The following is a 22,812-nucleotide window of genomic DNA, read 5'->3' as shown; positions in this document are numbered from 1 at the left end:
AACAGTCTGGGAAGAATCCAGCAGTCAATGCATGACATGACTTCCAGTAATCTAAAGGAAAAAAGTCAAACGTGCTCAGAGCAGTCAAAAGAAAATGAAACGCTGGAGTATATCAATTCAAATAAAAGGCTAAAAAAATGGCAGCAGCTTTAAACAGATATTCAGATAAGCTGATTAAACTGCAAAAATCAAAGGTCAAAAATGAAAAGGTTGGCAGAGTATGAAACTGCTTAAGAAGCGAGGTTTCAAAAACAAAGAATTAGAGGACAGCACACGCAAGGAAAACCTTCTGCTGTACTAAAAACTGGAAAGAACAGATGGTATTAATTTTATGAAAGCGCAATAAGCAACTGGACTGGTATTCCACAGCACAAATTGTTAATTAAAAGGGCAGTGTATATGTTCCACACTTTAATATGAGAAAATAGCAAATACTTCTAATGGTAAAGATGCAAACCTACCAGCAGAAAGTTGATTCTGACAAAAAAAGAGGCACAAGGACAAAGTACTAAAAGTTGGAGAAAGTAATAATCGTCCACAAACACTAAATCACTGTAAACCAGGCTGAAGAGCAAGTTTATTCCAGCAATCAAGGGATGCCAAGATTCAAGCTGTTACATCCAGCTATCTTCAGAATATTTTTTCCTGTCAGGTCAATGTTTGTCCAACAAAAAGTGAGCTATAAAACAGAAGGGGATTCTGTTTCTTACTCTCCTGATAATAAAGCTAAATGGACACTATGCCAGTGAAACATTTTCTAATGTTCCAAAGGAAAATGCTTGACAGAAAAAAGCACAAGAGTTTACTAGAAGAACCAGGCGTACGTTGGAAATGAACCAGAAACTGGAGCTGGGAGATGGAGATTAACATGAAGAAAAACAGCAACTATTAAATTAATGGATAAATGTGGGAGTACTAAGCAAATCACATTTGTGACATATGGCAGAACAAGAAAACATGGAAACATTGGACTTTTGACTTAAATTTGTTGGGGAATCCAAATTATATGCCCTACAATTTGTCATTAATATTTGGAAGAACTTTAAGGAAACAGGTAGTGGAAGGCAAGAGGTAACAATTTTTGTTAACAGTAGATAGAAGTAATAGTCGCTTAATGTCCAGGATAGGTTCTAACCATTGAATGTTAAGCAACTAGGACGTTAAGTGAATATCATATACTTTACATTCTGCTTCACTCAAGTCCTCCTGCACAAAGTCCGGCCACATTTATATCCACTTAGCACACTACGGACATAAATGCAGTAAGAAGTTAAGCAACACACCTGTATTTTTGTACATGACACACTGTATGATATACAGTAAAGCTTTGTTATTTTTGTGTGCAGGAATACTAGAGTAAATAGGTGCCATTTTTTCCCTACTCATTTTTTCTTGTTCGGTTTTAAGAAAGGTAGGCACTGCAATGTAATAAAAGAAGAAAGCCCAGCATGATCCAAGTAAAACTGATATGCTTTTTCTTATCTTTTCATAGAGAAATTCTTGGATTAAGGCCCTTGGCTTGATCTAACAAGTTAAGTGGAAGCAAGTAAAAAGAACACTCAATGTAAAAAAAAAAATTCCTTTAGCAAATAAAATGCTCATAGTACAATATCAGATTATAGTTTAAGGAAACTAAGCTGATAAGGGCAATAAAAAGTACAGTTTTGTACCTACCATAAATGTAGATGTTCGAAGATCCACATTGCTGCAGTCCTTACTTATGGGTAGTCCGCTGTCCTCGGTCGGCCCGAATACCAAAGTATTAGGCTGACGTCGGTCATGGGCGCCTAGATCTGACATCAGAGCGTCAGGGTATAAAGGCGCATGACCGACGTCATATCCTCAGTCTTTTCTTGCCCCAGATGTCAGAAGGCCAAACAAGAAAGGCCACAGCCAAAAACAGAATACCTTCCAAAAACATGCCCAACAACAACCTACACCTAAAGCATAGCACCATGTCAAACTACAGTGGGGAAGGAGGGAGGGTAAATTGGACTGCAGCAATGTGGATCTTCGAACATCTACATTTATGGTAGGTACAAAACTGTACTATGTTCTTCATCTCACATTGCTGCAGTCCTTACTTATGGGTAGAATCCCAAAGCAACGGGAAAGGGAGGTTGGTAAAATCATAAAGCATTAGGGGCTGCTAGAATGCCCTGTAAAATTGCAGTGGCAAATCCAGCCCTAGACTTAGAATAAAGAGGAAGGTGGTAATGTTTAGAAAAAGTATGCACTGAACTCCAAGTAGCCGCCTCCAAAATGTCTTTTGTAGCTACCCCCCTTAGAAAGGCCGTAGAAGTAGCAGTAGCCCTAGTGGAATGAGGCCTGATTCCAGCAGGAATCTCCTTACCATGATGGGAATAACGGAAAGAAATACAAAACCCAATCCATTTAGAAATAGTTTGTTTTGAAACAGGTTTACCCTGTGAACCCAAAGCAAAAGAAACAAACAACTGTTGAGACTGTCTGAACTCCTTGGTTCTGCTCAAATAATAACGCAACTGCCTGTGAATATCCAAAGTATGCAAAATTTTCTCCCCTTTATTTTGGGGGTTTGCATAAAAGGTAGGCAAATGAATAGTTTGGTTTAAGGCCACACTAGAAACCACTTTAGGCATAAAGGAAGGATTAGTACGCAAAGATACCCTATCCTTATGAAAAATCAGGAAAGGCTCCACTGCCATGAGGGCCTGTAATTCAGAAACCCTTCTTGCAGAGGTAATGGCCAACAAAAAAGCAGTTTTCCCATGACAAATACTTTAACTCGGCAGTAGCTGCAGGCTCAAAAGGTTGTAGAGTAAGTTTTTCTAACACAAAATTGAGATCCCAAGCAGGAGTAGGAGCTCTAATGGGGGTCTTATATTCTTTGCCCCTCTAAGAAATTGCTTAAACAAAGGATGAGAGAATAAAGGAGGGTCACAATCATAGTGAGCAGAAATGGCTGCAGCATGGACCTTTATCGAGGAGAAAGACAAACCCTTGTCCAATAACTCAGTAAGATATTGAAGAGCAGCACTTAAATCAGGTTTGGAGACATCAAAGTCCTTTCCTTTGCTCCAAATAAAAAATCTCCTCCATTTATCAGCGTAAACTTTCCTGGTACTAGGCCTCCTGGCCTCCAAAATAACATTCAAAACTTGTTGTGGAAGCTGAGACCCTCCAGAGTCTAAAACAGAATATGCCAGGCTGTTAGATGCAGAGACTGAATCTTGACATTGAGGAAGTGATTGCCCTCTTGAGACAAAAGGTGCGGAATCAAAGGCAGAGGCCATGGAGGTTCTCGTACTAAACTCCTCAGTAGTGGGTACCAATGTTGTCGAGGCCAATCCGGTGCTATCAAAATCATGGTTGGCTTGTCTTGTCTGGCCTTCAAAAGTACCTTGGGAAGAAGAGGCAGAGGTGGAAAGGCATATACATGCAGATTGTTCCAAATGAATGATAGAGCGTCCACCTTCCAAGCTGTGTGATGAAACATTTTTGTGCAAAACTTTGGCAACTGGTTATTTAGTGGAGAAGCGAACAGATCTATGTCTGGAGTTCCCCATAACACTGTCAACTTTTGAAATACATGAGGATCCAATTTCCACTCGTGAGGATCCACCATTTGTCTGCTCAACACATCTGCTAAGGAGTTCTGTGCTCCTGGTAGAAACCTTGCCTGAAGATTGAGGTGTAGATTGAGAGCAGTTTCCCACAAAATCATCGCTTGCCTGCAAAGAGGGTAAGAATGGGTTCCCCCTTGCTTGTTGATGTACCACATGACAGTAGTGTTGTCTGTTTGAATCAACACCTGTCCTGGGTGAAGTAAATCTTTGAAAGCCATCAATGCAAACTGGACTGCTAACATTTCCTTTAAGTTGATATGCAAATGTTGGAGTTTGACCGGCCACGTGTCTTGCACCCATTTTCCATTGAGGTGTGCACCCCAAGCCTTGTCCGAGGCATCTGTCGTTAGAATCTGACTCGCCTCTGGTCGGGTCACAGAGAGTCCCTTGTTTAGGTGACATTCCTGAGCCCACCACAAAAACTCCTTCTGAATGCAAGGTATTATCTGAATGACAGTGTCTAGATCTTGGCAGTGCTGTGTCCATACATTTTTGAGATACCATTGAAGCTTCCTCATATGCAATTTGGCATTGGGAAGCACCAGAATACAAGATGCCATGAACCCCAAGGCTTGAAGAACTGTCCTTGCAGTCAGCCTGGACCGTAGAGACATTTGATGGAAATAAAGAGAAAGGCTTCTTTGTTTGTCCGGGGTCAAAAAAGCCATCTGGGAAGCTGTATTCAGTCTCACACCCAGAAAGCACATGTCCTGAGAGGGTACTAGACTGGACTTTGTTTCGTTCACAGAATACCCTAGGCATCTTAACACTGCCATCACATACTGTAGATGATTAAGAAGTTCGTCCTTTTCTTGTGCAATAATCAGGCAATCGTCCAAATAAGGATAAATCTGTATTCCTCTGTCTGAAAAAGGCTATCACTGGAGCCAGAACCTTTGTGAACACTCTGGGCGCAGTAGATAAGCCAAAGGGCAATGCAGAGAACTGATAATGTAAATTTCCAGCCCGAAAACGCAGGTACCTCCTGCAACTGGGCCTGATAGGGACATGAAGGTAAGCCTCTTTGAGATCCAGAGTAACCATCCAGTGATCTTTTCCCAACAGAGGTAAAAGTTGTTGTAAAGTCAGCATCTTGAACTTTGGAATGTCCAGGTAAGTGTTGAGGATAGATAAATCCAAAATTGGTCTCCACGTGTTCCCTTTCTTTGGAACTAGAAACAGGCGAGAATAAAATCCTAGGCCCACTTCTGACAGAGGAACTGGCTGTATAGCTCCTATTTGAAGAAGTAAAGAAATTTGTTTGTGAGCCTCCATCCTTTGCCAAGGAGGAACGTCTGGCATGCCCTTGAAAGGAGGCATGGTATGGAAATAGAACTTGTAACCTCGGTTTATAATGTCCAATACCCATTTGTCCTGGGTGACTAAATGCCAATTTTGCTTGAAAAGAGCCAACTTTCCTCCCAAAGGAGCTGCCAGGCAAGAAGAATCTGGCAGCTGAAAATGCAGGTCATTGGGCCTGTTTACGAAAGGACTGGCCCCTGCCCTCACCAGCAGATTGAGCAGGCGAACTCCATTGTCTCGGCCTGAAGGTACTCTGAGCTCTGCCCCTACCACGCCTAGATCTACCCCTAGGCTGAGAATCAGAAGAAGGGTACGTCCATCCCTTAGTAGGCCAATTTCTACTAAACTTTGGAGGTTGCACCTGCAAAAAATCTTTAACAGTCTGCATAGACTTAGCCTTGTCTTCCATTTTCTTTAAGACTGACTCCACAGGAGGACCAAACAAAACTTCAGACTGTAAAGGGGCATCCAGAATTCTAGACTTAACATGCTCAGACAAATTCTGATCCTTAAGCCAGGCGTGCCTACGAATAACCGAACCAGTGGCAGCCACCCTAGAAGAAGCCTGTAAAGCATCAAAACCACATTGCAAAGAGTGCTTACCCACCTGTTCAGAAACATGCACTAAATCCTGCAATTCTTTACACTCTATGCCCTCTGCCAAAGCATCCACTCTAGATCTTAGCTGAGAAAGGAGGAAATTCTGATACTTCAACATATGAAACTGGCAGTTCAAAGCTCTCATTGCTAAACTAGAAGAGGTATACACCTTCTTACCCCATCTATCCAAAGCTCTACCTTCCTTATCCAGAGGAACCGGATTCTTAACAACAGAGGCTCTAACACCCTTAGGCCCCTGACTAATAGTTTCTGGGTCCGCCCTAGGACTCTTATACAGATATTTATGAGCCTCAGGCACCCTGTAATACCTGTCCGGTTTAACTGGAGCAGGAGGCACAGAATCTGGGTTAAGGGAAGCTTCCGAGAAAACATCTGAAACAACATCCAAAACTGGGGGTATAGCTAAGGGTCTATGCTGTGGTAAAAACAAGAACTCTCTAAGTCTCTTCCGTGAATCAGAGTAATCCTGTCCTTCCCACTTAAAATGCTCCCTCATGGAATGCAGAGTTTCTGAAAAAGAAAAATCCTCTGGAGGAGAAGCAGAAGGAGTGGAATCCTCTGCATCAGAATCAGAATAAGGAGGGAAATCTTGAATGTCTTCAGCAGAAGACTCTGAATCATCTGAGGCCTGCTCCAAACTTTCCAATTCTGGCTCCATCCTGGGCCTCTTATCAGGAGGGGGCATAGAACCTCTAATTAAAGTAATCAAATCCCTCTGCCATTTTAAGCATGTGCTTTTTAGGCACAGACCCTGAAGAACCAGAACTGACACCAGAGGAAGGCAAAACAGACCTGCCCTTAGAAAGAGCCTTAGAAACAGTAGCAGAAGGCCTAACCACCTTAGGTATAGAAGGGAGAATAGTAACCTGAGAGGCCCCTTCAGCCTGACCTGCCTCCTGAGAGGCCACATCTTGTAAAATCAAAGTTTCCCCCTGGGACTCAACAGAAACTTCAGCCGGATCCACCTGTTCAGCTGTAGCCTCTAAAGGTCCGGCGTCCGTAACAGACGAATCATCCTGCCTAGGTTTTAAAGATTTGTCTTTGCGCTTCTTAGTAGAAGCAGGCGTCGGAATATCCGACGGCATATTATAATTACACCTCTTGCCAAAGACTAACCTAGCGCAATCTAACCTCCGTTTTATAGTGCGCTTATTAAACCTAGCACAAAACCGACACCCGACCACGTCGTGCTCCGGTCCCAAACAAGGAATACAAAGCGAGTGGTAATCCCTATGCGGTATCTGTTTCCCACAAGAAATACAATTATTCACTTTTTCTGACATCCGGTAAGTAACTGAGGCAAGAAAAAACAAAAATATTCCCAAACGGGGTACTTAGCCCAACTTGGTATCGGTCTGAAACTCCAGCGAAAAATTTCAGAACGCCGAACGGCACTTGCAACGCTGCTTCTGCATCGGACCATGCGGCAAAAAAGACTGAGGATATGACGTCGGTCATGCGCCTTTATACCCTGACGCTCTGATGTCAGATCTAGGCGCCCATGACCGACGTCAGCCTAATACTTTGGTATTCGGGCCGACCGAGGACAGCGGACTACCCATAAGTAAGGACTGCAGCAATGTGAGATGAAGAACATCAGATTTTTTTTCTTTCAATGGCTAATACAGAAAGCATTCAAGTTGTTTCCCACAGCCAGGAGAGAAAAAAAGATAATAAAAAAAGACTGCACTTAGTGTAAGTAGAAGCACAGACTGTTTAGTGCAAGTAGAAGCACAGACTGTATCAGTAGTCTTGGCATGGATAACCTCATTACAGGTCAATTCAAGTTAGTGAGTGCAGCTGTCAATCTGGGAAAATTGTTATTAGGAGGGTTGAGCTTAATTTGGAGATGTATACAGTTGTGTATGGTTGTATCAAATTAATAGGTTCAAGGGTTTTTTTTGTTTGTTTTGTTTTTTTAAGGGCTTTCATTTAAACAAAAGTCTTGTAAGATGCAACATAGGTTCAAATGGCTACGACAAAAAACGTGAATGGTCTCAGATCACAAAAAAAGAAAGCAGTAAACTGCATTAAAATGCAGAGTGTGAATAGCTATACTGCAGGACACACATTTGGAAAGAACTGAGCAAGGGAATTTGAAAGATAGCTATTCAGCAAAAGTATCTGGGACAAAGGAAAATGGGAGTACTTATTGCTAAAGAAACTCCAATAGTGACAGAGAAAAAAAAAGATAATGGGAAATTTGTAGTAGTAAGGAGTTACTGCAAGGAAAAAGGATTACCCAGGCATGTATTTATATACCACCTAAAACTGCTACAATGGAGTTTAAGAAAATTCTGGGAGAAATAATCAGATTTCAGCAGGAATATTACTAGGTGGGGACTGGAATTTGATTTGCAACAGTAAGGGTCTATCTGGGAGGCCTAGAAAGGAAAACATAACAAAAAAAGACAGTAGATTATGAAATGTATGAAAACATTTTATATGGAATATGTGAATTCAGTAGTAGGAGCGCAGAGAAAACTTGCATATTCCCCAAGGTACAAAAATTGGGCTAGCCAAGACAGAAATTATATTTCACAGGAACATGTACACTTAATTGAAACCTTTGATTTGCATCCAATAACTATTTCACATCACACACCAGTAATAACTAAAATAAAATGGAAACAAAAACCAGCACTGGTAGAGTTCATTAAAATCTATAACAGAATTTGTTGTTTAAAAAGTGGATAATTAGTAGGGCACGTAAAAAATACCACATGGTAACTACAGGAATCAGAGGTTATAAAGGATTGGGAAGAGACTGTATAAGCAATTCACAAAAACAATGAGAGGACATTAGTATGGCTCCCAAATACACAAAAGTCTAGAAGATTTGTGATCTTTGCTGCTTGAAGTGTTTGCATAGGTACTTTTATACTCCAGACTCCAAAGAAATTTTTTTCTCGAGTAGATGGCACATGTTAAGAGGTGTAATGGGGAAAAGAGAGGCAATTGGGATCATAGTTTTGAGTGTATTGAGTTGGAAGACTAAATTCCCTGCAAACATCTCGTCAGAAATACTGGGCATGCAAATTGGTGTAACTAAGGAAATTACTTTTTCAAGCCGTGATACAAAAATCGGAATTGCCTGGGCATAGTATGGCCTTGTTGAATTTAAATTCTAGTGGCTGCCAAAAAGCAATTACTAGAAAACAGAAATCAAAGTTTAAACCAACCATACTAAAAGTAGAGAATATAGTAAGAAAAACTGAAAGTAGGATATTTAGAAAACGTTAGGAGCAAACTACATAAAAAAATGGGAATTGTGAGAATAATACATGCAGAATAATGTTTTGGAGGTGGAATGATGTTTATGGGGAAGGCATGAATAAAAGGACCTATGTAATGTTTCACCGACAATGACTGTATTGAAGATTACATATGGTATACGTTTGCAACTAAAAAGGTCACTACTGCTGGTTTTCATTTATATAAAATGTAAATGTAAGACTCTCCAACAAGAAAAAAAGGATGTTGGTGCTTCTAGTGGATGTGTAGACTAACCGGTCCAAAACCGATATGTTGACAATGCCAAGGAATCCCTAGGACTACACAAGAGACTGCTTCTGATGGCAGCCATTCCCATTATTTCTCTGGATCAATTCCGCACAAAGTGGAATTAGGCCACTTCCTACAGCTACAGTTTTTTTGACAGGAAAAGTAAACGCATACCTGCAACAGAAAACCAGTCTCCGAAGATCTAGATCAAATGACTAGAGTTTGCTGGGTAAGCACAAGAGACTGTGGGCTGTTCGTAGTAGATCTTAAGCATGTAGTGTACACAGTAACACGGCAAAGGTTGGCTGCCCACATCTTATGCTGGAAAACAGAGGTGGTAAAATTTCATGCTAATAACCACCACTCACTTATGGATTCCTTTTTCACATTCATTTTAATGAAAAACAGTGGGGCAGTTATTTACATAGCACAATTAGCAAGCTACCAGACTGGTGAAATAGTCAAATCACCTGCCAGTCGTCTTGGACAACACACAAATATACATGTGTGTATTTTTTTTTTTTAAACACACACAAACACACACACACACACACACACACACACACACACACACACACACACACACACACACAAACACACACACACACACACACACAAACACACACACACACAAACACAAACACACACACAAACACAAACACACACACAAACACACAAACACACACAAACACACACACACACAAACACACACACACACACACACACACAAACACACACACACACACACAAACACACACACACACACACACACACACACACACACACACACACACAAACAAACACACACACACACACACACACACACACACACACACACACACACACACACAAACACACACACACACACACACACACACACACACACACACACACACACACACACACACACACACACACACACACACACACACACACACACACACACACACACACACACACACACACACACACACACACACACACACACACACACACACACACACAAACACACACACACACACACACACACACACACACACACACACACACACACAAACACACAAACACACACAAACACAAACGAGATCGGGACCCATTACTGAGATTACAGGATTATAGAAGACAAGTTTGTCATTGCAATGCCACTGTAGTTAAAATTAAGGATTTGCCTGTGATGCTTGAAAGATCTAGCAAAACTATAGAGATTTTGAATTAAATTTAAAGACAACACAGGATAGTTGTGAACCTCAAATCAACTTTCCAAGATTGCCAGTTATTGGTACTTCCATAATGTACTGTACTACTGGAAAAAATTCAGGTGTTTCTTGCTGTGAATGTTTTGGTAACCCACTCGAAGACTCCATATTGTCTGAGGGACTCAATTTGAAGTATATACAAGAAAGAAAAAAAAAGGCTGTAATTGAGCTTTGATTTTTAGAGATGTGCATTTGCATTACTGTTAACTGTTGCCTTCTGTAGATCTTTGGTCTTTACAAGAGGCAGGGCCTTCTAACTCCCAGTGCCATATGGCACCCAAGTCTTCCCATCTCAGCAGCCACCTTTTAAAGGTTTGGTCGGATGTTTCACACAGCTCCAAAATCTGCTCAAATTCAGAGTACTTAACACCAGCATTAAAAAATGTGCCACAGAACGGTAATACTACAATTACCTTACAACGGAGAGGCCACAGTGAAAACAGGGGCGTCTCACTTCAACTGAGCAACTTTGTAGGAAGAATGAAAGAAAGGCAAGTAAAGATGCACACTTTTCCTTCTTAGCTGAGAAATTTGAAAAATAGCAAAACATGCTACAAACCATTGTAACAAACCTGAGCATATTTTCTCATAAGATGATCCGATTGATGACAGATAACGGATTCCTGCTCCTATTTTGTTCGTACCACTGCCTGTCAGGCTTACTCCAGCCATGCAACAGGTTACTGGCAACCCACTGCCATTTAAAAAGCTAAATGTGGATGCGTACCAAGGACATTAAACCTTGGTAAGACTGTTAATGGTCTTAATTGACATCTTATTCCCCAGACACCACCTGGGATGATGGCAATTTAGCTGTCACCTATCACAAAAGCAACTGTTACAGGGTCCAACAGGCATGGTCACAGTTCACTCAGACATGCCACAGTGAACAGGAAGGCACAACTCAGTTATCACATATGAGCAGACTTGGATCAGTCATGGTCTGAACTGCCATCTGTAGTATTTAAATCGGCCAGAGGTCCCTCTTGCCAGATCTGGGCACTCTGCACCACCCAACATTTTTTGTGCTTTTTAAGGATTACTTTCCTAAAAAAGATCATCCTCCACCTGGTAGAACAACCAAGGAAAATCCAAAAGGCTTGCTGAGTCTTTCACTTCTGGCTTTTCAGTAATAAAGAAATCTCAAGACTACAAAAAACAAAACAGTCAGATCTGCCCTTGAATAAAAAGGGCAAGCTTATTTAGGGATCAAAATAAAGTGCCTTTCACAGCTATTTCTTCAAGGAATCTTCTAAGAATTTAATTCATAAATCAAGAATTTAGCATAGTCATCCCCGTTCCATTCTCCTTATGAGCTTTCACTTTTGGCCCCAAGACTTCGGGATCAGAAATGTTTGCATAGCCTACCTTGAAGTCCTCCACAACATCTGTAAGAAGCAATTAGGCATAGTGATGCACTGTAATGCCCTTAGATACTACGTTGGCTAAGTTTTCAGCAACATTAAATGCTAAGAGCACGAGGAGCTTGGGCATACTAGAAAGCATCATACAGAATGAGACAGAATCTTCGCAATCTAGTCTATCCCGCAGATGTTCAATGCTGGAAGTCATCAGAGACAATTTCACCATATGGCAAATATGAAAATAACCCACAAAGCAAACAACGTGCTTCCCAAAACAATCCAGCATCCAAGACTCAGGCAGACAAACCAAGGTTCTGAGGGATGAAAATCTCGGGGAGCTGTACTGGCAGTAATCACTGCATCCAGCATGCATGTCTTTCACCATAACACACAGCTCTTGAAAGGAAACTCTTAGGAACAGTGTCCACTATGACAGAGGCAGCCACAGCAGCCTCCATGGCAAACCCTGATGCCCAGAAGTGAGGAACCACCCATGAGGATTTTTTAGTTGACCAACAGCCCTTCGGCAGAGTTATAGGAAGGATATAATTTCCAGGCCATCCTCCTTTATGCCAAACTCCAGAATCTCCCCAAATTCAGGATCAGATGAAGGGATAACAAGGGGAGCTGTGGCCTTCTCACCCTGGTAAGGCACAGGAGACTCCAAAAGGGAGTCAGAGTACTTCTTGTGCCTAGCTTTATGTGCTTTTGGAAGATGAAACTACTGCCTACAGCCTGATGTGGCTGACCAAACTTCATGCGCATCTTTGGTTCTGATGTCAGCTAGGAAAAATAAAACCAAAGTAATACAAAATGGTCACAAACACTTGGCCTTCCTCACAATGGCCACTGTCATGTCTAAATCACTCCCAATACAAATGGACTTATGGCTGGATATGCAGCATTATACTGGTGTAGAAAACTTAAAAAAAAGTTTAGATTCAGTAAATAGAACACACTCAAAATGGGGCACTGGCCTCACAATAACTGTCAACACTGAAGTAAACATTTAGCTTTGCTGCACAATTATCACCACGTGCACACCAACCAACACCAAACTTGCATCCATAACAGAACAGAAAAGGATACTAGCCCAATGCATTTTTAATAAAACAGTCAAGTTAAAAACCCATATAAAGAACCCATATTAAGAACCAAAACTGAACAATGCATTCCTGCAGTTTCCAGTTCTGTCTGTGAGCTCCTCATTTGGACGTGCAAGCCAAGAATGACAGCACATCACAAAACATTTAAAAAGGGAGCAATTTACTTTAGCATGGTGTCTGACTGCACAAACTATAAGCGAAGTTAATGCAGAATTCATCCATGCATTTGGAATGCAATAAGCAACAACTACTGGGCTGCACAGTTATCTTTAACCAATGAGATCATAGAAAAGTGCTTTGCAGCAAAGGCTGCAACTGCCAAACTAAGGGCTGCTACTATGGCCACACATTAATACTCTGAGCATGCCACATCTACTCCTGCAGCAGGTATACAGAATACTTCACAGTTAATACAAACAACCTTTTAACATGACCACAGAAGCACATGATTTCTTTTAGTTGTGTCTTTCGGCTTTTTCCGGTTAGGGGTAGCCACAGCAGAACTCCAGACTGCTAATGATTGGCAGTAGATTTTTACGTGCTGGCTTACCGGGCCTAACGCACAACCTTCAACAAAGGAACGCCCATTCACACATGTTGCCACACAGAAGACGCTCTGAGAATCGAACGGGCAACATCTAACTGTGAGGCGGCAAACCACATGAAAAAAATTCTGTCCCGATGTTCCATGCCTACAATAACTACAGAAAATCGTCTCTGCAGTGCCTGCATTTTTATACACTTTCTAAACTAATAAAAACAACCATAAACTAATAAAAAAGTACAGTTTTGTACCTACCATAAATGTAGATGTTTGAGTGTTCACCCTGCTGCAGTCATCACACTTGGGTTATCCTGCTGTCAGGCGGTCCCGCAGTCGGCCTGAGTTCCAAAGTCTTGGTCCGGCGTCGGTTGCTGTCGCTTCTTCCCTCACGTTAGTGTGCCAGGGGTATACAAGAGGCAGACGCCATTTTCTTCAGTTTTTCTTTTATATATATATATATATACACCTTTAGGCAAAAGAAAATACACCACAGAGGTTGTATAGGACAGAGTGGTATAGATCAGTTCAGCTAGTTCAGAGGGGATGGAGGGAGGGTAACCTGGACTGCAGCAGGGTGAACACTCGAACATCTACATTTATGGTAGGTACAAAACTGTACTATGTTCATCGTGTTACCCTGCTGCAGTCATCACACTTGGGTTGAATCCCAAAGCCAAGGATGGGAGGTGGAGTTAAACAGGGTTAGAAGGAGCTAGTAGGCCGTGCAAAACTGCAGTGGCAAAACCAGCTCTAGTCTTAGAATATAGAGGCAAGTGGTAGTGCTTAGTGAAGGTGTACACTGAACTCCAAGTTGCAGCTTCCACAATATCCTTGGTTGGCACTCCCCTGAGAAAGTCTGCTGAGAATGTCCAAAGAGTACAGGAGTCTTTCTTCTTTGTTCTGGGGATTTGGGAAAAAAGTGGGCAAATGAATGGTTTGGTTTAAGGCCACACTGGATACCACCTTTGGCATAAAGGAAGGGATAAGTTCGTAGAGAGACTCTGTCTTGATGAAAAATGAGGAAAGGCTCCACTGCCATTAGTGCCTGTAGCTCTGAGACTTTTCTAGCTGAGGTTATTGCTAGTAGCAAGGCAGTTTTCCATTAAAGAAATTTTAAATCGGCTAAAAAAGCTGGTTCAAAAGGCGGCAGTGTAAGCTTTTCCAGAACAAAGTTGAGATCCCAAGTAGGTGTTGGTGCTCTCCTTGGCAGTCTTATGTTCTTAGCCCCTCTGAGGTACTGTCTTAGGAGTGGATGTGAGAATAAAGGAGGAGCTGTGTTGTAATGAGCTGAAATTGCTGAGGCGTGGATCTTAACAGATGAAAAGGAAAGACGTTTGTGCAACATCTCAGTTAAATATTGTAGAATCTGAGGAATGTTTGGATCAAGGGGATTTTTGCCTTTAGCCTGGTTCCAGGCGCAAAATCTTCTCCATTTGTCTGAATAGGTTTTCCTGGTGCTAGGCCTCCTGGCCTCCAGAATGACATCCATAACTGCTTTGGATAGAGGTGTTGGCTGGTTGTTTAGGTAATTTGCCATGCAGCCAGGTTTAAAGTCTTGAGCTGGCTGTGTAGAATTAAATTGTCTCGCTGGGTGAGCAGGTGAGGAATATGTGGTAAAATCCATGGTGGGCCGTGGGCCATGTTCCTTAAAATTGGATACCAATGCTGGCGTGGCCAGTCTGGTGCAATGAGTATTATTTGTGGCCTCTCTAATCTGACTTTCAGTAGTACCTTTGCTAGAAGAGGTAGTTGAGGAAAGGCATAGACCGTTAATGGTTTCCAACTGAATGAGAGGGCGTCCACTTTCCAAGCTTGTGGATGGAATGTCCTTGTGCAAAATTTTTGAAGTTGGTAGTTTTGGGGGCTTGCAAACAGATCTATGTCTGGGCGTCCCCATTTTTGAGCTATCATTGCAAATACTTGTGGATCTAGTTTCCACTCGTGGGGATCCATGATGTTTCTGCTTAGCTCGTCTGCCAATGTGTTTTTCTTTCCTGGCAGGAATTGTGCTTGTAATTGAACCTGGTAAGACAGTGCAGTGTTCCACAAGGTCATTGCTTGCCTGCATAGAGGGTAGGAATGTATGTCCCCTTGCTTGTTTATGTACCACATTACTGTGGTATTGTCCGTCTTTATTATTAGTTGTCCTGGGTGTAAGAGGTCCTTGAAAGCTGTTAGGGCATTCTGTACTGCTAGCATTTCTTTTTGATTGATATGCAGATGCCTCTGATCTGTAGTCCATTTGCCCTGAATGCACTGTCCTGCCATGTATGCTCCCCAGGCAAGGTGAAAGGCCGACACTTGCAGAGGTGAAATGCTTGTGCCCACCATAGAAACTCCTGTTGAAGGCAGGGAATGAGTGGTATTATTGTTTCCTAGCTATGGCTGTGCTGAGTCCATACGCTTTTCAGGTACCATTGTAATTTCCTCATTTGCAGTTTTGCAAATGGTATTGGTAGTATGCAAGATGCCGTGAATCCCAAGGCCTGCAGAATTTTTCTTGCAGGAAGTTGGGTCTTTGTTGCCATTATTTTGAAATATTGAGTCAGCTTGTTGTTGCTTGTCTGGCGTGAGATAAGCCATCTGGGCCGTTGTATTCAAGCTGGCACCCAGGAATATTATGTTTTGTGAGGGCACTAGTTTTGATTTCCTTTCGTTTAATGTGTACCCTAGGCAACTTAGAAAGTGTTTGACAAATGCCAGATGCTTTAAAAGAATGTCCTTGCTTTCTGCTTGAATAAGGCAGTCGTCCAGGTATGGGTATATTTGAATTCCTCTTTTGTCTGCAGTATGCAATTACTGGTGCCAGGCATTTTATGAAGACCCTGGGCGTAGTAGATAAGCCAAAGGGCAGTGCAGAGAATTGATAATGCTTTGAACCTGCAATGAAGCGGAGGTATCTTCTGCAATTTTGTCTGATAGGGACATGCAGGTATGCCTCCTTGAGGTCCAACGTTACTAGCCAAGCATTCTTGCCCAGCATGGGAAGAAGCTGCTGTAGTGTTAGCATCTTGAATTTTGGCACTTGCAGATAGGTGTTCAGAATTTAAAGATCCAGAATGGGTCTCCATACTTTGTCCTTTCTTGGGACTAGAAAGAGTCTTGAGTAAAATCCTTGTCCTTGCTCCTGTGTAGGTACCTGCTGAATGGCTCTCATGTCCATGAGAGCTGTAATTTGTTTTTCTGCCTCTGCCCATTGATTTGGTGGCAGGTTTGGCATTCCTTTTATCCTTGGCAAGGTATGCAAGTGGAATCTATATCCTTGAGAGACGATGTTTAGGACCAATTTGTCTTTTGTGATGATGTGCCAGTTGTCTGCAAAAATGCTAATTTTCCTCCCAAGGGAGCTGCCAGGAGAGATTTGCTTGGTAGTTTGAGGATTGAGTCATTGTGTTTTTCTTCTGCTAACCTGGGGCCTGTCTTCTCCCTCCTTTCTGGGTAGCAGTACCCCATTGGCGACCTTTGTAAGGGCCTTATGACTGACCTTTGCCCCTTGGGCGTCTGTATTTGCCTCTCTGTGATCTGTCAGAAGCTGGAAAGGACCAGTTTTTCGTTGGCCAATTTCTGCTGAAACGAGGGGGTTGTACCTGCAAAAAATCCTTGACCGCCTGCATAGACTTTGCCTTATCCTCCATTTTCTTTCAACCCTCTTCTGCTTTGACACCAAATAATACATCCTACTGTAAAGGTGCATCCAATAAATTTTGCTTTAACATGATCAGGAAGGGTTTGTTCTTTTAACCAAGCACATCTACGTATGACAGAGCCAGTAACAGCTGCTCTACAGGAAGCTTCCAATGAATCAAATCCACATTGTAAAGTATGTTTGCCCACCTGTTCAGCTGCATGCAACAGATCCTGCATTTCCTTGAATTCAGACTGTTCAGTACGTGTGCTCATTTTTTGTTTTAATTGAGACATTAGGAATTGCTGATATTTCAGCATGTGAAACTGACAAATTTAATGCTCTCATAGCCAGGGTTGCTGAGGTGTATATTTTCTTTCCCCATCTATCTAGGGCTATGGAATCCCTTTCAGAGGGCACAGGAGTTTTAGCCATAGAAGCTTTAGCTCCCTCAGGACCCTGGGAAATTGTTTCTGGGTCAGCCACATGGCTTTTATGAAGGAATTTGTGCGAGTCAGGTACTCTAGTATCTGTCTGGTTTGGCTGGAGGTGGAGAGTCTGGATTTAGACTGGACTCCAAGTAAACATCATCCACAACATCCAAAACTGGAGGGATAGCAAGAGGTCTGTGCTGAGGTAGTAAAAGGAACTCTCAGAGCCTTTTCTTAGAATCAGAGTAATCCTGGCCTTCCCAGTGGAAATGTTCCCTCATGGTATGTAAAGTTTCCCCAAAGGAGTAGTCTTCAGGGGGAGATGCTGAGGGAATATATAGTCTTCAGCATCAGAGTCTTCATAAGGTGGGAAAGTGTAATCCTGTTCCTCAGAAGAATCTGAGAAAATTGAAACCTGGTCAGAGGAAGCATAATCCTCCTCTTGTCTTGGTCTTTTATCAGGAGGGGGATGGGAACCTTTTATCAGGAGGGGGATGGGAACCCCTGATTAGGGTAATCAAATCTTCAGCCATCTTAAGCATCTGTTTCTTAGGCATGGGGCCTTGAGCTGTAGACTGATGTACAGTTTTCTTTGATTTTAAGCTTAGCATAAGATTTAATGGTGAGTGTAGTCAGTCTTAAGACACCTTCTGCAACCGAAGGTGTTTCCACTGCACCGGGGTCTACTTCTGCTCCGGTGTCGGAAGGGCCGAATGAAGATGGCTGCGTCGGCCTAGTAGACTCCGCAGCTGTCTGGGGTTCCAGTTCTGCGGTAGTCAGGGGCTGCATAGGCGCCTCACTGAAAACCGGAGAACCGGTGACAGGCCCAGCAGAGGCCTCGGAATCTGGCTTGTTCCTAGGCTGCCTGTCCTTATCCTTGCGTTTTTTATGCATGCCGGTCGTCGGCTGCTCCAACAGCATGATATAATTAAATTTCCTACCAAAGTAATGTCGTGTGAAGTCAAAACAGCGTTTGATTGTTCGTTTATTAAACCTAGCACAAAACCGACAACCTGTGACGTCGTGGTCTGGGCCTAGGCAAGGTATACAAAAAGAATGGAAGTCCTTATGAGGTATTTGCTTCCCACAAGAAATGCAATTGTTAACTTTTTCTGACATCTGACTGAGGCAAGAAAAGGTTCCCCAACGGGGTACTTGGCTTTACTGAAGACTTCGGACTGAAATTCGAATCGAAAATCTCAGGTGTTGGCCGACCGGCACTTGCGAACTGCTTCTGGCACCGTGTGGCAAGAAAGACGGAAGAAAATGGCGTCGGATGCCTCTTGTATACCCCTGGCGCACTGACGTCAGGGAAGAAGCGGCAGCAACTGATGCCGCACCAAGACTTTGGAACTCGGGCCGACTGCGGGACCGCCTGACGGCAGGATAACCCAAACGTGATGACTGCAGCAGGGTAACACTATAAACATTAACTATTTATTGCAATGTCCTCATCTGTACAGAAGTCCAAAAGACAAATAATCAGTGGCCCCTAATCACCCCATTCTTCTCTGTAAACTGAAAAGTACACTTATTTCAGCACTAATTTTATTTTGACTTATCCTTGACGTCGTCTACAAACAATTTATAAGTGGACTATATTTCCATTTCATTCTAACAAATCCACAAAAAAACAGTACAAAATCAGCTGCCTCCCTCAACTTTGTCAACCCAAGAAGGCATGCAGCAAGTTTTTTAAGCTTTCATAACGATCATAAAAGGGTTTTATATATGCAGAGTATTACATACAAAGTGTCTATATTCAGTGCTGCCTTATTTATCCAATATAAGGAAAAACAGTGCACTTTGGCTTTCGATGTGGCATTAATTTTACCTATCGACATTTTTAAATGACCCTCTACTGACGAGACTTATACTTTGGAAATTTTCCAGACCTCGCTATCTGTCTTATCGTGCTTTGTTACCATTAATTCAGCTACAAAAGGAGATCTAAAAATGTATACATTCTATAAAATGAGTGCCCAGCTCAGAACGGAATGGAGTACACTGCACTCCATTTACAGGAGTGCTCAGGTACATTGCATTCCATATAAAAGGAAAGTGTTGTACTTCCTGTTAATTCAGACTTTCCGCATTCTGTTAAGCTACTCATCACTCCAGGCCTTAAATGTTTCTGCTCTACTAAACTTCACTTGTTCATTATGGCTTCCCAATACCCTGATGCTGTCTTCTCAACTAAAAAAAAAAAAAAAACACACCCACACACAACGCAACACATCACAAATCCATTTGGCTACTTATTTCAATGTACTGCACATCCCACACACAATGCAACACATCACAAATCAATTTGCCTTATTTATTTCAATGTACTGCACCAGTTTCACTTCATATCTAACTTTTCAAGTAGATAAACCTCACCTTCGACCCCACCTCTGCCCAGTTCGTTTAACTCACCCAGCTCAAAAAAACTCATTTTCCCCCAAAGAAAATATTCTGGAATGGGCAGTTTCCTTTACCAAGAGCAAAGGCGTAAAATTCCCCATCCACACATCAAAGATGTCTGGTTGAGTTTATTTTGATCCGTTATCTCCCCCAACCAGTGATCAGCTACATTTTGGTGGTCTACTGCATGCCAATCGCAATACACAGGTGCCATAAGTGCTAGCATGGTAAAATGTTCTTGATTGTTCCAAGACAAGCAATTCAGTAGTGACAGATCACAGCTTTGTGATCAGAATTTTTAACACCATGCAACTTAACATACTACACTGAATCTTGCTCTGATGGTTTAAAATTAGAAGTTATGTACCTACCATAACGTTCCATGTTAGTTGTCTTCTCTCGCCTTCTTTCTTGCTGGATGGGTTTGGAGCCGATCCTCGGCTCCGACTCGGCACTTGCTAAGCTCGAGAGCTAATTTTACCAGCTCGAGGCAACCCTATATCCCATGATGCAAGGTGGAGATTACTTGGATCTCGTTTGGTAGCTAAAGAAATAGCAGTATTTTCTTCCAACTTAAGAGGAGGAAAATAAGGATACTAAATAACATCATAACCCTCTAGAAAGGATCAACATAATCTAGTGACACTAGGAGTTGAACAGCTAGAAAAAGGTAATAACCTCTTAATAGAAGATGTATAATCTTCCCAGTCTGACCAGGCTAGGGGGATGGAGGGCGGGACGCAAGAAAGAAGGCGAGAGAAGACAACTAACATGGAACGTTATGGTAGGTACATAACTTCTAAATGTTAAGCTGTCAATCTCGCCTTCATTCTTGCTGGATGGGGCCGCGTCCCTAGCACCTCTACCCTGGGTGGCTCAATGGAACAGACTCTTGAGAACGGTGGAACCAAAATTTGCTCTGTCTCTGGAGACCAAATCTAATTTGTAATGTGAAACAAAGGTAAGAGGAGAGGCCCATGTGGCTGCTGCACAAATAGTGTCTATTGGAAGTCTAGCTTGAAAAGCTGTAGATGTAGCTAGAGCTCTGGTAGAATGGGCTTTTGGGTTAGAAACCAACTCTTTGCCTCTGAGCTGATAAATGTAAGTGATCACAGAAGACAGCCACCTAGATAAAGTTACCTTAGAAACTGGAAGGCCTTTCCTGTTCTCTGCATAGGATAGAAATAGTTGATCAGATTTCCAAAAAATTTTTGTCTTATCCAGATATCTGAGCTGGCTGTGAACATCGAGATAATGTAACTTTTGTTCAGCTCTATCAGAATAATTCGGGAAAAATACTGGAAGATCAATGGACTGATTCAGGTTAGTCTGTGATGCCACCTTTGGTAAGAAAGACGGATTAGTTCTTAGGGATACCCTGTCTTTGTGGAATATTAGATAGGGAGGGCGAACACAGAGAGCATGAAGCTCAGATACTCTTCTGGCAGATATAATGGCAACTAGAAAAAGTGTCTTCCAAGAAAGCAATTTCAAAGAACAGGCAGCTGCAGGTTCGAACGGGGGAAGAATCAAGGATGTTAAAATTAAATTTAGATCCCACTGTGGTGGGGGGTCTCTAATTGGAGGTTTCAATAAAGATACCTCGAAGTAATGCCTTGCAAAGTTTATGTGACAATGTTGTGGTCCAAAAAACCTATATGAAAATTTGAAATGGCTGCCAGTTGAACTTTCCCTGTGGAAGAGGAGGATCCGGAATTAAAAATGTCAGCTAGGAAGTCCAATACCGAATGAATTGGGGCAGTATAGGGGTCTATGTTCCTCGCTTTTGCCCAGAAAGAGAAACGTCGCCATTTACTAGTGTAGATCTTTCTGGTAGAAGATTTTAGGGTAGCTACTATGATATCCCGTACGGGATTAGAAATCATAGGAAGCCTGGCTAAGGATGGAAGTGGAGAAACCAAGCAGTGAGGTTGAGAGAAGGTATGGATTGGTGCAGTTGACCCGACTGGTGGGTCAGAAGATCTGGAACCGGGTCCAGATGCCATGGCTGTACCAAGAGGTAATGATGTAGGAACGGAAACCATATCTGTCGAGGCCAATAAGGGGCAATGAGAATCAACTTGGCTCTCAAGGCGGTTGCTTTCTGAATTAGATGAGGTATCAGCGGGAAAGAAGGAAAAGCATAAAGAAGTCCCCGGGGCCAATCTTGGGTTAGAGCGTCTCTGGGGGGATGGCCTGGAAGGGGGAAGAGAGAGAAGAAGTCTGGGCATTTGCTGTTTTGAGGTGTAGCGAAAAGGTCGCAGCAAGGAAGGCCCCACTTCTGAAAAATCTCTTCCGTCACTGACTGAGAGACCACTCGTGAGTTATGAGAATAGCTCTGCTCAATCTGTCCGCTATGATGTTGGATTTCCCGGGGATGTGCGTTGCTATCAGAAACCGGTGAGAAGAGATTGTCCATTGCCAAAGTCTGAGAGCCTCTCGACACAGTGGATAGGACTTGGTTCCGCCCTGTTTGTTTATATACCACACTACGGACATATTGTCCGTTTGGACTGCAATAGTTCCCAGGGGAAGAGAGTCGTTGAGGGCTTGCAACATTCCAAGCACTGCTCTCATCTCCAGAACATTTTATGTGCAGATGGTACTCGAAAGGTTGCCAAGTGCCATGGACCATTCTGCCCTGATAATGCCCCCCCCACCCGATCAGGGAGGCGTCCGATGTAACCGTAGCAACCGGGGCAAGAGGAACAAATGGTCTGCCTTGATGGATTTGAGGGGACGATATCCACCAAGTCAGATGTCTTTTGCAAGTTGGAGTTACTATGATCTCGTGACGCATGGAAGTTGTTAAAAAGACCATTGGGTGAATAGCATCCATTGTACAAGCCGCATGTAAAAGCGGGCGAGGGGAAGAAGTGTTATGGCGGCCGCCATAAGACCCAGTACTTTCAGAGCAAATCTGGCCTGAATTATGTTGCTGAATAGAATCACTTGGACGTGTCTTTGAATGTCCAAGATCCTTTGGTCTGTCAACCTTGCTGAAAGTTGTACGGTGTCCAATCTTGCGCCTATAAAATTAATATA

General features: G+C 42.5%; 1 protein-coding gene and 1 non-coding gene across 2 annotated transcripts in view; both read right to left on the bottom strand.

Annotated features, from left to right (window-relative positions):
* Positions 1-22,812, bottom strand: part of CCT6A (chaperonin containing TCP1 subunit 6A) — a 1,157,445-nt gene that overhangs the window by 952,746 nt on the left and 181,887 nt on the right. The window lies entirely within an intron of this gene.
* Positions 12,848-12,985, bottom strand: LOC122788499. The gene has a single exon (XR_006362698.1). It is a non-coding gene; the product is annotated as a small nucleolar RNA SNORA15 (small nucleolar RNA).

This window comes from Protopterus annectens, chromosome 13.part0 (assembly GCF_019279795.1).
Source record: "Protopterus annectens isolate FY-2018-M chromosome 13.part0, PAN1.0, whole genome shotgun sequence".
Classification (NCBI taxonomy): domain Eukaryota; kingdom Metazoa; phylum Chordata; order Ceratodontiformes; family Protopteridae; genus Protopterus; species Protopterus annectens.
This window is presented reverse-complemented; position numbering and strand designations above follow the sequence as displayed.